The sequence below is a fragment of the Panthera tigris genome, chromosome B1 (genome assembly GCF_018350195.1).
Source record: "Panthera tigris isolate Pti1 chromosome B1, P.tigris_Pti1_mat1.1, whole genome shotgun sequence".
Classification (NCBI taxonomy): domain Eukaryota; kingdom Metazoa; phylum Chordata; class Mammalia; order Carnivora; family Felidae; genus Panthera; species Panthera tigris.
In genome coordinates, this window is record NC_056663.1 from 94,216,328 (window position 1) to 94,229,015 (window position 12,688).

General features: G+C 37.3%; 1 non-coding gene across 1 annotated transcript; it reads right to left on the bottom strand.

Annotated features, from left to right (window-relative positions):
- Nucleotides 1-725: 725 nt before the first annotated feature.
- On the bottom strand, nucleotides 726-832 carry LOC122238187. The gene has a single exon (XR_006217149.1). It is a non-coding gene; the product is annotated as a U6 spliceosomal RNA (small nuclear RNA).
- Nucleotides 833-12,688: the final 11,856 nt, after the last annotated feature.

The following is a 12,688-nucleotide window of genomic DNA, read 5'->3' on the forward strand; positions in this document are numbered from 1 at the left end:
TAGGGATGCCTGGATGGCCCAGTCGGTTAAGTGTTGGACTTAGGCTCAGGTCATGATCTCAAAGTTCATGGGTTCGAGCCCCTCATCGGACTCTGTGCTGACAGCTCAGAGCCTGGAGCCTGCTTCAGACTCTGTGTCTCCCTCTCTCTCTCCCCCTCCCTTGCTCATCTCTGTCTCTCTCTCTCTCCCAAAAATAAATAAACAATTAAAAAAATAAATTAAAAAAGTAAAAATAAAAAATATTCTAAGTAAGCAAACTGACATCACTTAAGGAATATCTCTTAATTCTTGCACGCTTTGTCTTAAATGCTTATTTATTTATTTTCATGGGGGAGAGGCAGAGTGAAAGGGAGAGAGAGAATCCCAAGCAGGCTCCATGCTGTCAGTGCAGAGCCGTACCAGGAGCTCAATCTCACTGAGGTGAGATCCTGACCTGAGCCAATATCAAGACTCTAGCATTTAACTAACTGAGCCACCCAGGCACTAATATTTGCACTCTTAAATAGTTAATCTTTAAGAAGTTTTGTGGAGTTTTTAATTTTTGTTTGTTTGTTTGTTTGTTTTAGGCAGATAACAGTTTGTCTTACTGAATAAGTGATCTGTGTCATTGCCGAGGCCACTATGTACAAACAAAGGAGAGGGAGTTTTATTTCTTGGTCTCTTTCTCCTTGGACAGAGTCTTGATGATTTCCTCCTTCTTGGCCTGGAGCTTCTCTTTACAGATCAAAAATATGAAACTCTTCACGAATTTGCATGTCATTCTTGTGCAGAGGCCACACGAATCTTCTCTGTATTATTCCAATTTTAGTATATGTGCTGCTGAAGCAAACACAAGAAGTTTTTAAATTTAAAAAAACAGAGAAGAAATGAGACTGAGGCGTAGACAAACTTTCCTAGGATCACTTATAGTATATTTTAAGGATCTTATTAGCAAATGAATTGACAGTCACTCCAATTGTGCTGTATTTTAACAAATTGTATAAATGCAATTGTGCTTAAGTGCTGGAGAATGATCTTCTTAATTAGTAAGGAAAGGTAGAAGAGAGATAAATTAGAGACTTCAAAAGGCCATGATCAGTTTCTCATCAAGGAGCAACATCCTTCATTCTACTGCAGAGTTAGTGTTAGCTTCAGTTCCTTCCTGTCCCCTACAGCGGAACTATTTCTAAATCAATTTGTTATCACTATTGCCATCACAGGCTCTCATCACTTTCTTCTTGTGCCAGTAAAATCATTTTCCTGGTTCTAAGCCTTCCCTAATTTATCTATCTTCATGGTCCCAGAGATAATTTTCAATAATAATAATAAGAATAGCTTTTGTTTAAAATGGTGGCTTGAACACAGTTGTTGATCTCGATTCCTCACTCAAAACCTTCTATAAGGACATCAAGTGAGTTTAAAGTTGTATAGACCCAGGGCACCTGGGAGGTTCAGTCAGTTAAGCATCAGACTCTTGATTTTGGCTTGGGTGATGATATCAAGGTTCATGAGTTTGAGCCCTGTGTGGGGCTCTGTGCTCACAACGTGGAGCCTGCTTGAGATTCTCTCTCTCCCTCTCTCCCTGCCTCTCCCCTGCTCGCACTCTCTGTCTCTCTCTCAAAATAAATAAATAAACTTTAAAAAAAGTGTATAAACCCAAAAATGTATAACCACCTCGATGGAGAAGTGGTAATAACAAAAAGTTGAAAACCGAATGTTGATATATGGCAACAAATCAAAATATTGGTAGGTCAAAAAAAAATAGGATGAGGTAATTTACCTGGCTGTAGAAAACAGGATTATAAGAAGGGTGCAGGAAGTAGTACAGTATTTGTTACTATAAGATCCCACCTTGTATAGTTTTTCAAAAAGAAAAACCTACATCACTGTTACCAAAATGATATACATGAGTACCATATAGAAGTCGAAAAACCCTTAAAGACTCCAGAAAGAAGTATAGATTACATGCAATAATAGTTGATAATATCAGAGATGAAAATACATAAAAATACATAAAAATACATAAATCTTCCTGAAAGACAGAACTAAATTAATACAAAGACCAGGATGTCCAAATGACTCAGAATTCTCACCCTTAACACTGAAATGTCTTCAGAATTCTGACAGAAAATGACTTTCTACTTCTAACATTTTATACCAGGGCAAACCACAATATGAAGTATGAAGTACTTTCTCATGCACTATTCTCAGAGGACCCTGGTGTACAACCAAATAAAAACAAATGAGAATACCAAGAAAAGGGAAGAGATGCAATACAGGAAACAGGAGAATTAAAAAAAAAAGACACAAAGGGAATCTAGCTAGTTCCAGGCAGTTTTGCTTTACACTTGTTCTGATGTAATTTTAATAAAACACTGTCACTCTCAAAGATGTCCTAGTTTATATGATAAAATACAAAGTCACAAATGTATTACAATGAAAAGCTCAGCCAGTGCAGATTGGAGCAGAAAGTTTAGAGGCCTTTAGGTAGGATGTCTCCCAGGAGAAAACAAAAAAAGAAACTGATGTGTTACCTTTACAAGAGAAGTTGTATAGTTTTTTAGTTCAATCAGAATGAAACTGAATGTTAGGTAGAGAGTCTATGGAAGAAAAAAAAAACAGCTTTAAAAAAAGAACGGACATATAGTTGGAATACGGTGGTTCAGCCATAAATAATATGTAGAGTCATGCAATGTAAACGCCAAATGACTATTAATTTTAAGAAATTATACTTTAATTACAGTGAAAGTATTGCAGGGGAGGGGTATATGTAAGAGATCCTAATCTTCATATTTCTTTGTAGGGAGATAGGAACACTGATACTGAAAAATATAAATTAGCAACATAAATATGTTATTCAGAATGACTGAGGTAAATATCTATTGGAAGAAAAATGAAAGGGCAGAAGTGATTGACCTCAAGAAGCAGGACTCAGTGATGGGAAAGAGTAGGGCAATGGAACATTAATATTCATTATTGTCATTTCAAACTGTGGATAGGGGATACTTTGTTAAAAATAGATATTAAGAAACCTGATTTTTTTCTTATTCCTAAGCAATGGTGTTCAATCTCTTCACATATAATCTGAAGTCCTTAGAAATCCCTCTCCTATCTAACCCTCTGGTTTCAATTCAACCGTTTCCACCTTTTTTCCTTCTAACACACACACACACACACACACACACACACACACACGCTTTTTTAATTTTTTTTTATTTTTTTTAACGTTTATTCATTTTTTGAGACAGAGACAGAGCATGAACGGGGGAGGGTCAGAGAGAGGGAGACACAGAATCTGAAACAGGCTCCAGGCTCCGAGCTGTCAGCACAGAGCCCAACGAGGGGCTCGAACTCAGGGACCTCGAGATCATGACCTGAGCCGAAGTCGGCCGCTTAATCGACTGAGCCACCCAGGCGCCCCACACACACGCTTTTTAAAAATATTTCTAGTAACTTTTACTTTTTCCCATATCCTCTGGATGTTTTTATAGGCCCATCCTTTAATCAAGCTCTTTCATTTGCCCAGAACACTTTACCACATGTTTATTAGACGTTCTTTAAGAATAAATTCAAATGTCATTGCCTCTTTGGGTTTTTCTTAAACTTGTAGGCAATTAGTTTCATACTACTCTATGCTGCCACAAGCATTGTTTGTAGTTATTTTATTTTGTTTTCACAACATCTTGCAATTGCAATCTATGTGCCTATATATGCCCTGCTCCCCCAGGCCCTGCCCTGGCCAAACTGTGACATGTTGGGGTAGTATGTTAGAGTCCTACTGCTGCTGTAACAAATTACCACAAACTTGGTAGTCTAAATAACACAAATGTATTCTTTTCTGGATTTCTGGAGTCCAAAATCATCCTCACTGGGGCTAAAATCAAGGTGTTAGCAGGATTGTATTTTCTAGAGGCTTTGAGGGAAGAATCCACTTCCTGCTCTTGTTCAAGTTTCTAGAAACCATTTATATTCCTTTGTTAGCAGGTTAGTGGCTCCTTCCTCCCTCTGTTTTTCAAAACCAATAATGTAGCATCCTCCAATCTCTCTTTCTCTCTCTCTCTCTCTCTCTCTCTCTCTCTCACACACACACACACACACACCCCTCTGCTTCGATCCTCACATATTCTTCTCTTTCCTTCACTCCCCTGCCTCCCTCTTATCGGACCCTCCCAGATAACCCAGGATAATAATTTCCCCACCTCAAGATTAAGTCGATCACATGTGCAAAGTCCCTTTGCCATGTTGTACCACAGTCCTTGGATATTCAGCTCTGTTTTTCTTTTTTTTTTTTTTTTTTAATTTTTTTTTCAACGTTTTTAATTTATTTTTGGGACAGAGAGAGACAGAGCATGAACGGGGGAGGGGCAGAGAGAGAGGGAGACACAGAATCGGAAACAGGCTCCAGGCTCCGAGCCATCAGCCCAGAGCCTGACGCGGGGCTCGAACTCACGGACCGCGAGATCGTGACCTGGCTGAAGTCGGACGCTTAACCGACTGCGCCACCCAGGCGCCCCTCAGCTCTGTTTTTCTTGTCAGTCTTTGTTCTCTTTGCTTTTCAGTTTTAGGGATTTGTACTGATATATCCTCTAGCTCAGATATTTTTTCCTCAGCCACGTCCACAGTTCTAATAAGCTTATCAAGAGCCCTCTTCATTTTTATTACAGTGTTTTTGATCTCTATTGTATCTTTTTGGTTCTTTTTTAGATTCCTATCTCTTTTCTTACATTGTTCACTGGCTCTTTAGCTTATCTGCTAGAGCTTTAGCATATTAATCATAGTTATTTTAAAATCCCAGCCTGATAATCCCAACACCCCAGCCATGGCTGATCCTGATACTAGCTTTGCCTCTTCAAATTGTGTTTTTGCCTTTTGTAATGTCTTGTAATTTTCTCTTGCTGGCTGGATTTGATGGACTGGATGAAAGGACCTACTGTAACTAGACCTTTATTAACGTGGTGTGAGATGTGGAGGGAAGAGAAAGGCTCTATGGTTCTATGGTTGGGCTTTAGTGAGCCTCTTTCTCTAGAATATGAACTTCACAAGTTTTTCTCTGTTTTTTTTTCTCCCCCTTTTAGTGGGAGAAGATGGCTATACAGCTGACTGGATTTGGCTCTTTGTCTTCTACTAGAACAGTTAGGCTCCAATAATATCCCAAAATGTTGGGCTCTGATTAACTAGTTTCTCCTGAGGCAGGGTTTGTTAAGAAGAACAGAATGTTTTGTTATCTTTCAGAATTCTTCTCTAATTTTCAAAGCCAATAATGTAGCATCTTCCAGTCTTCAGAAGCATGAAGGAATTTCTCTCTGATATTTACCATGAGGACCAGGTCAAGCTCCTGGAGGTAAATCTCACAAATTATGAAGACCACACTGTAACTAGGACTTCCTGGAGTCTTTAACTCTCAGAGTTGTGCACATTGACTGTGTGGAAGATTTTACCTCACATTGTCTTCAAAACACAGTTTAATCTCAGAGGATTCAATGAAATGATATGAGCTAAAACATCAAGATTGGACAGACAACAATTCCAAATCCCACTTTGATAGACAATCAACAACATGACTATAAAAAGACTGTTCTGGGGCACCTGGGTGATTCAGTTGGTTAAGTGTCCAGCTTTGGCTCAGGTCATGATCTCATGGTTCATAGGTTTGAGCCCCACATTGGGCTCTATTTTGACAGCTCAAAGCCTGGAGCCTGCTTCAGGTTCTGTGTTTCCCTCTTGCTCTGCCCCTCCCCCGCTTACACTCTGTCTCTCTCTCTCTCACAAAAAATAAGTATTAAATAAATAAATAAACAAATAGACTATTCTGGATGAGATATTTGAAAACTGATTGAGAAAAAAGAAATAAGCTACTGAGGGTGGATTCTAATCCAAAAAAGAGAATTTGTAATTAAAACAATTCTTGGGGTACCTGGCTGACTCAGTTGGTTAAGTGCCAGACTCTTGATTTTGGCTCAGGTCATGATCTCATGGTTCATGGGATCAAGCCCCTCATCTGGCTCTGTGCTTACAGCGTGAAGCCTGCTTGAGATTCTCTTTCTCCATCTTTCTCTGCCTCTTCTCTCAAAATAAATAAATAAACTTAAAAAAAATTATTGGTATGGGCTCTCTAGATAAGCTTCATGAGATTCTATAAACACTTTTAAATCTTAGGCAAATATAGTAAATATTAACATTTTCCAAAGGGGAAGTATCCTTAACATCCATCAGATATAGAAATGGCCTGAACTGCAAAGAAACAATAAGCAAACAAAATTCCTACTCTTATAAGAAAAAAAAAAATAAGAGAAAGAGCTATAGCAAGACAAAATCTAAGATGAAATTTCTTCCCCTTAATGATTGTATATTTTATTGTATATTGTATATTTTATTAATAATTGCACATACAAATCTGGGGATTTGTGTGAGGTAGGAATGATAATGGTATCATTTTTAAAGATACTTCGTGCATTCACTACAATGGGACTCCCTGAATCTCAAAAGTATATCTCCTAAATGTAGCAAGCTCATTGTAGTAAGTTTATTGCTAGATATCAAATTTTGTTTTTTTGTTGTCATTCATACAATTATTACTATTCTGGTATAGCACACAAACTTGAGTTGTTATTCGTAGAAATTTTAAGATCTAAGTTTATTATGCTATTTTTCATACAAATATGCAAAAATAAAGTATAATTGCTACTGATTCAAAGTTATTCCTATGCAAAAATTCGTGTTTATTGAAAATTATAATGCAAATTTAAGTTATGCAGCTCTGCATTGTGCTTCTTTAGTAACTGAGTGCTTTTTTTGTTGTTTTTAGCTATAAATGTCTACATAAATTAGAATAATTTCTCTATATTTTATCCATAAATGCCTCCATAAAGTGTGACTAATGTTTTTAATGTGATGTTCTAATGTTAGTACAAAAAAAGAATCCAAGAAAATCCTTGTGAAAGTAAAGAAAATAACCACCAGAGCTTTAGTGGCAGCCTCTGTTTTGTATTGTCTGAAAAGCACTTCTGATTCCCCAGCAATGCATTTCCAAGTTATCTGAACTCACTTCTGTCTGTTCAAAGTACTTAACAGTTTTTTACTAGACTTTGTCTTCTAATCCTTTCACTGAATCTTTTGTGTCCTTTCCTCATCCTCTCCTTGAATTCTCACAATGGTTTTCAAACTCTTGACAGAGGAACGCTAAAGTTGTTTATAGGCTTGTATCTTCACTGAAATTACAAAGTAGCTCTAAGCCCAAAGACACAACACAGAGAGAAGCCATCCAACAGGCAGATCTGGCACAGAACTGTTGACTTCCCCGGAGAAATGGCCTTGAATGAAAAAGTAAATGCACAAATGAGAAATTAGTGCAAGGAATTAATTAATACCTAATCTAGCATCTTTGGAAAGGGGCTGTTGAATTCATTTTATTTAGAAAAGTTCGGAGCCCACATTTCTGGATCTGGTGAGCTGTATATGCCAGTTTTTAGAAAAGCCAGCTTACCCTGCAGAAAGGTAGCCAGTCCCATATCTCTGAAGCTGCTAAGTCACTGGACTCCAAGTGGCCAAAGCTGCCACTTGCATATTGGTATAATCAAACACAGGCTGGCTGTTTTAGGAGCTAACAGAATAAATTGTCATTTCTGATTTCTATTCAGAAGGATGCAAGAAATACTTGATTTGAGGTTCAGATATAACATAAGCCCTCTTCATGTCAACACATGAACTAAATTGAACTTTCCTTTCTCCACAAGCCTCCAAACTTGTCTTTTGCAATCCCTACTTCAGATAGTGATATTCTTAAGTCATTTGGGTCAGAAAATACAAATTACTTTCTGTTTCCCTTTCTCCCTATGACTTCACTTCCAACAAATTTCCAAATTTCATTTCTTTATTTGTTTTACATGACACACACCCACGCTCCTTGGGCCCCTTCCATTGGGGTTACCTTAATCCACAATCTTACATCTCTCAAGAATGCTTTTTTAAAATTTTTTAAATGTTTATTTTTTTTGAGAGGGGGAGAGAGAGAGAGAGAGCGAGCTGAGGAGGAGCAGAGAGGGATGGGGGGACAGAGGATCCAAAGTGCATTCTGCACTCACAGCAGAGAGCCTGATGTGGGGTTCGAACTCATGAACCGTGAGATCAGGACCTGAGCCAAAATCGAAGTTGGACACTTAACTGACTCAGCCACATAGGCACCACACAAGAACTCTTTTTTTAAGCTTTTTATCTGTTTTGCATATTCCCAGGTTTAAAACTTACTGCTGTATATTATACTTTACATTAAAATAAACAGATTTAAGATACACCCCTAATAGTATCACTCCAGTGAAAGTACTTGATCCAATCACCTAGCCATTTCTTCAGTCACTGAAAACAAATAACAAAAATGAATAAACCAAAATCTATGGTTCATCTATGTGCTACACACTGTTTGGATCTAGAGATTAAAAAAGTAAAAGACAGCCTGGCCTGCCCTTGACATGGCTACATTTTAATAGCTTTTCATTGTGCCTGGCCCCAATCAAGTCCCTTATCACAGCCTAAAAGATTCTCCATGACCTGCTTCTTTCTCCCTCTTGAGGACAAACTTTACACTCATTGCAATGTGATTTAATTATACTTCTAGGGGTTCACATTGATATTTTGCTCACTGGTTTTTGAATAAATTCTTCTTTCAATCCAAAATGCCCTTACCCTATTGTTGATTGTTATTTCTTCATAATGCTTTCTTTCTCTATGTAGATTTTTCTAATATCATCTTCCCCTAACACCGACTTCCTCTATACAACCTCTTTTCCTTAGACATATTTTTATTGTATTTAAAAAATTATTATTATTTGTCCTTTCTTACATCTACCTTCCCCAACAGATAGTGAGAAATTAGTTTTATTAGAGAAAATCCTGTCTTATAATTTGTCTTCCCAGCATTTTACCAAGGTTCCTAGGATATTGTACATAGTTGAAATACATGAATAAGCTTATCTTTAGACTGACATAGTGTTCCAACTTCTTATTCCATTCCGTTTAATTATGCTGATTTACCAAATACTTATGGAAAGTGTCTGATAGGCTCAAAAGTATATTAATTGTTTTTTGTAGTAAAAGCAAATAGCAATGCAAATGGTCGTTTCTCTCTAGTACTTTTTCTTATGGTCAGAGAGCATGTTGAAAATTTTAATAAATTAGGATTTCATAGAATTTTAAACTTCTTGAAGACATTCTACTGTATGGGAAAGTTTTCATCAGAAAAAGCAAACTTGATGTCATATAATTTTAAATATACTTTATATGTTATTTATAAAATATGATATCATGACAAGAAATTATAAAAATCTAATTAATAAGATCAATATTTAAGTATCAGTATCACATATACAAAAATCAAAGGAAGTAGTCACAGAATTCTTGGGAAGTTCTATTAATTCAAAACCTATGCACTCATTACAACCATGGCAGCAAAAATACTTTTCTCAACCTTGTATGTGAAACTTTAGGGTTATGTGTCTTGATTTTCATTCTCCCAGGTCTGCCGGGCTGGCATGGTAAGTGCTGAACCTTCAGAGTATCTAGATCTATTTCGAGCTCTTAGACTGCATGGCCACTATCTTTTTCTTTCTATCCTTTCTGGGCCTGCCCCCTGGTGGTTCTGTCCTTTTTGTTTCCAGTATCCAGGAGCCACATACGGTGTGGATGATTATGTCAATCTAATTTCCTCTGCACAAAGGACACACATGAGGTTTTTCAGCCTCTCTGACATCCCCAGAAGAATGGAGACTTTATTCTTACAGGGGTTCATGCTTTTGTTTTTATCTCCATTGGCCCTCCAAAGACAGGTATACCCACTCTGTTATCCAACTTCATAACACTCTATATTTCTTTCCAGTGTTATTGGACTAGTAACATTTATTTCTTTCAAAGATTACATGGATTTCCTCCAGGGCCCTATTGCATATGCCTGAGAAAAGATGATTGCTATTTGGAGACAATATTATTACTAACCAGAGAGTTAGAGATCTCTACTTTTTTAATCTCCAAATTTATTCCACATTTTGTGACAGACAAATTGGCTTTTAGCCCCAATGGCAGAACTCCTCTTGGGAATAGTGTAGTGTCTAGCAGATTTTAAATGTCAATGGAAAGTTCACCAGAATACTCTCAGACATGTTTCTTCAAGCACTGAATTTGGACAGAAGGTAAATTCAATGTCAAATGTCTTTTTTCACAGACTGCATTCAAAACTGAGGCAAGAGTGTAGAATATGGAAAGAAATAGAGGAGACTGGAGGGCAAGGAATGCTTAAAGCATTTTTACTTAAGCACTTGGTAGTATGAGTCCTTGGCTTTGCACCCTAAGGACTCCTCAGTTGTACATTAATAGTAGACTGAGCAGTGCTGGATTTTAGGGCAAATTTTTATTCAGTTCACTCCAAATGGAGCTTCAAACCAAAGGAAATTAAAAGATGGCTTTTCTAAATCCAAGAATTTTCTGTATTTCTAAGGAAGTAAAATAATCTGAACATAGAGATATACTAATATTCTTAATGTCTTTGAAATAAACGAAAGTCTCCCTAAGAAACACCATTAAAATAACTTTCATCCACAGGCTGGGCTTGAAGAATAAATGGTGGGAAGAGGGGTTGACTCCTGTTTTTCAAGTAGTTTAGATAATTGTTAGCCTGAAAACAAAACAAAATAAAGCAAAATTATACTTTCTTGAAATTATAATTACAATTTCCTTAAATTGCCTGTTAAATATCCATTCCGTAGTCAGACTGAAGATGTTGGGTAAAATAATCCGGCTTCAGGGCATGGGTAGCTATCAAAATGGTGATCACAGAAACATTTACTTTGCTGGTCCTGTCACTGCTGTCAGTTAATTGTAACTAATATGACCATATATCCTAGTTTAGCTATAACAATGTCAGCTTATAAGAGTGGTCCTGGAAAAACAGGCCTTTTTTTCTTGCTCAAAAGTGTCACAATTTGGGAGTGGCTGGGTGGCTCAGTCAGTTAAGCGTTTGACTTCAGCTCAGGTCATGATCTCACAGTTTGTGAGTTTGAGCCCCACGTCAGGCTCTGTGCTGACAGCTCAGAGCCTGGAGCTTGCTTCAGATTCTGTGTCTCCCTCTCTCTCTGCCCCTCCCCTGCTCATGCTGTGTCTCTCTGTGTCTCAAAAATAAATAAAACATTTAAAAAAATATTTTTTAAAGTGTCACAGTTTGGACAATAACACAATGATCCTTCTAGTTTTGATAGATATCCAGACTAATGTACTATTTTCAAACACAGGGTATCAGCCAATGTGCCACAATTTGCACTTACATGTCGATGTTAAACTTTTATCGGTATGTGAAGGACAACTCCCAGATTAGAGGAAATGTATATCAGAGCTTTCCAATATATAATAATTATACTATCTAGAACTCTCTGTGCAAGAGATTACCCAGTCATTAATTATTCAACAAACATTTTATTATATTTTGCATAAGGAGATTATATGGTAGGTCCTGAAAGCACAGAGATTTAGGCACAGAACCTTCCCCAGAGCAACTATTTCTGGCAGAGGAGACTGATAAGGAAGTAAGAAACTACTTACAATATCATTGCTATGATTAGAGTTTGCACAATTTGCTTGCAATTGGAATATATGGAAGAGAAACCCATTCTATTATGAGAAGTTAAGAAGTGTTAGAACGGTTTCCCAAGGGAAACAACTGAGAAGAAAAGATAAGAATTAGGTAGGGCACATAAAGAAGAAGGGAGCCAGAAAAGACATTCTAGCCAAATGGATTAGCCAATAAAAAGGCACAGAGATGAGTAAGAACTACCAGAAGAGTTTATCTTGAGTGGTTAGAAATGGAGCAGAAGAGGTAGGCAAAATGCCCATAATGAATACTAGGTTAATGAGGGTCCTTTGATTATAAATGATAGAAATTGACTCTCACGTATGCAAAAACAACAACACCAAAACTAATTGGAACCATCTGCTATATCTCTTAGAATCAAAGTAAAAGTGAAGACCTAATCCTCAGAAAAAAGTTAAGATAAGGTGAAAGGATTTAACCAGAGGCAAGCAGTGACCAGAAACTGAAGAACAATCTAGACGTCTGAATTAAATCCCTCCAACCCTTTCCCACTCATTTCTTTCAAAATTGAAATGCCCAGAAGGAAGAGAGTGGTTTGACAAGTGGGAGTCCCATGTCCAACCTAGTCCCTGACCCCAATGAGGTTGTATGCATCGTGGGAGAAACAATCACAAAAGAAAAAATGAGGTACTGCTTACTGGATAAGTGGGGATTGATACTGGTTTGATGATGACTCCAGATTCCCTCCATTGGGGGCACAGTTTAAAATTTGATTTAATATATCACAGGATTTGCATCCCAACAAGACAGCTTGCTTTTCAAAAGGGCCCAATCATAGAGGGAAATCAAAGCACTTGTTACCCAGTAAAGGAGGACTAATGTTGATCCTCTGAAAATAGTAGATTCCCTCCATTGTGGATACACTACAATGTCTGGATTTCTCTCCCATAGGATTTGAGACCTAAAGGGGATACACAGAACCTTTGTATTTTAGAAAAAATCTCTGCAATTGCAGAGTCAAAATGGTTTGTAAACTGTCAAGACACAAGCAAGGACAAACTAAGAAAGATAGAACTCAGATTTCCTTCGAATGGAAGAAGCACAGTATATGAAAATGTATTCTCCTAGACAACCTCACAT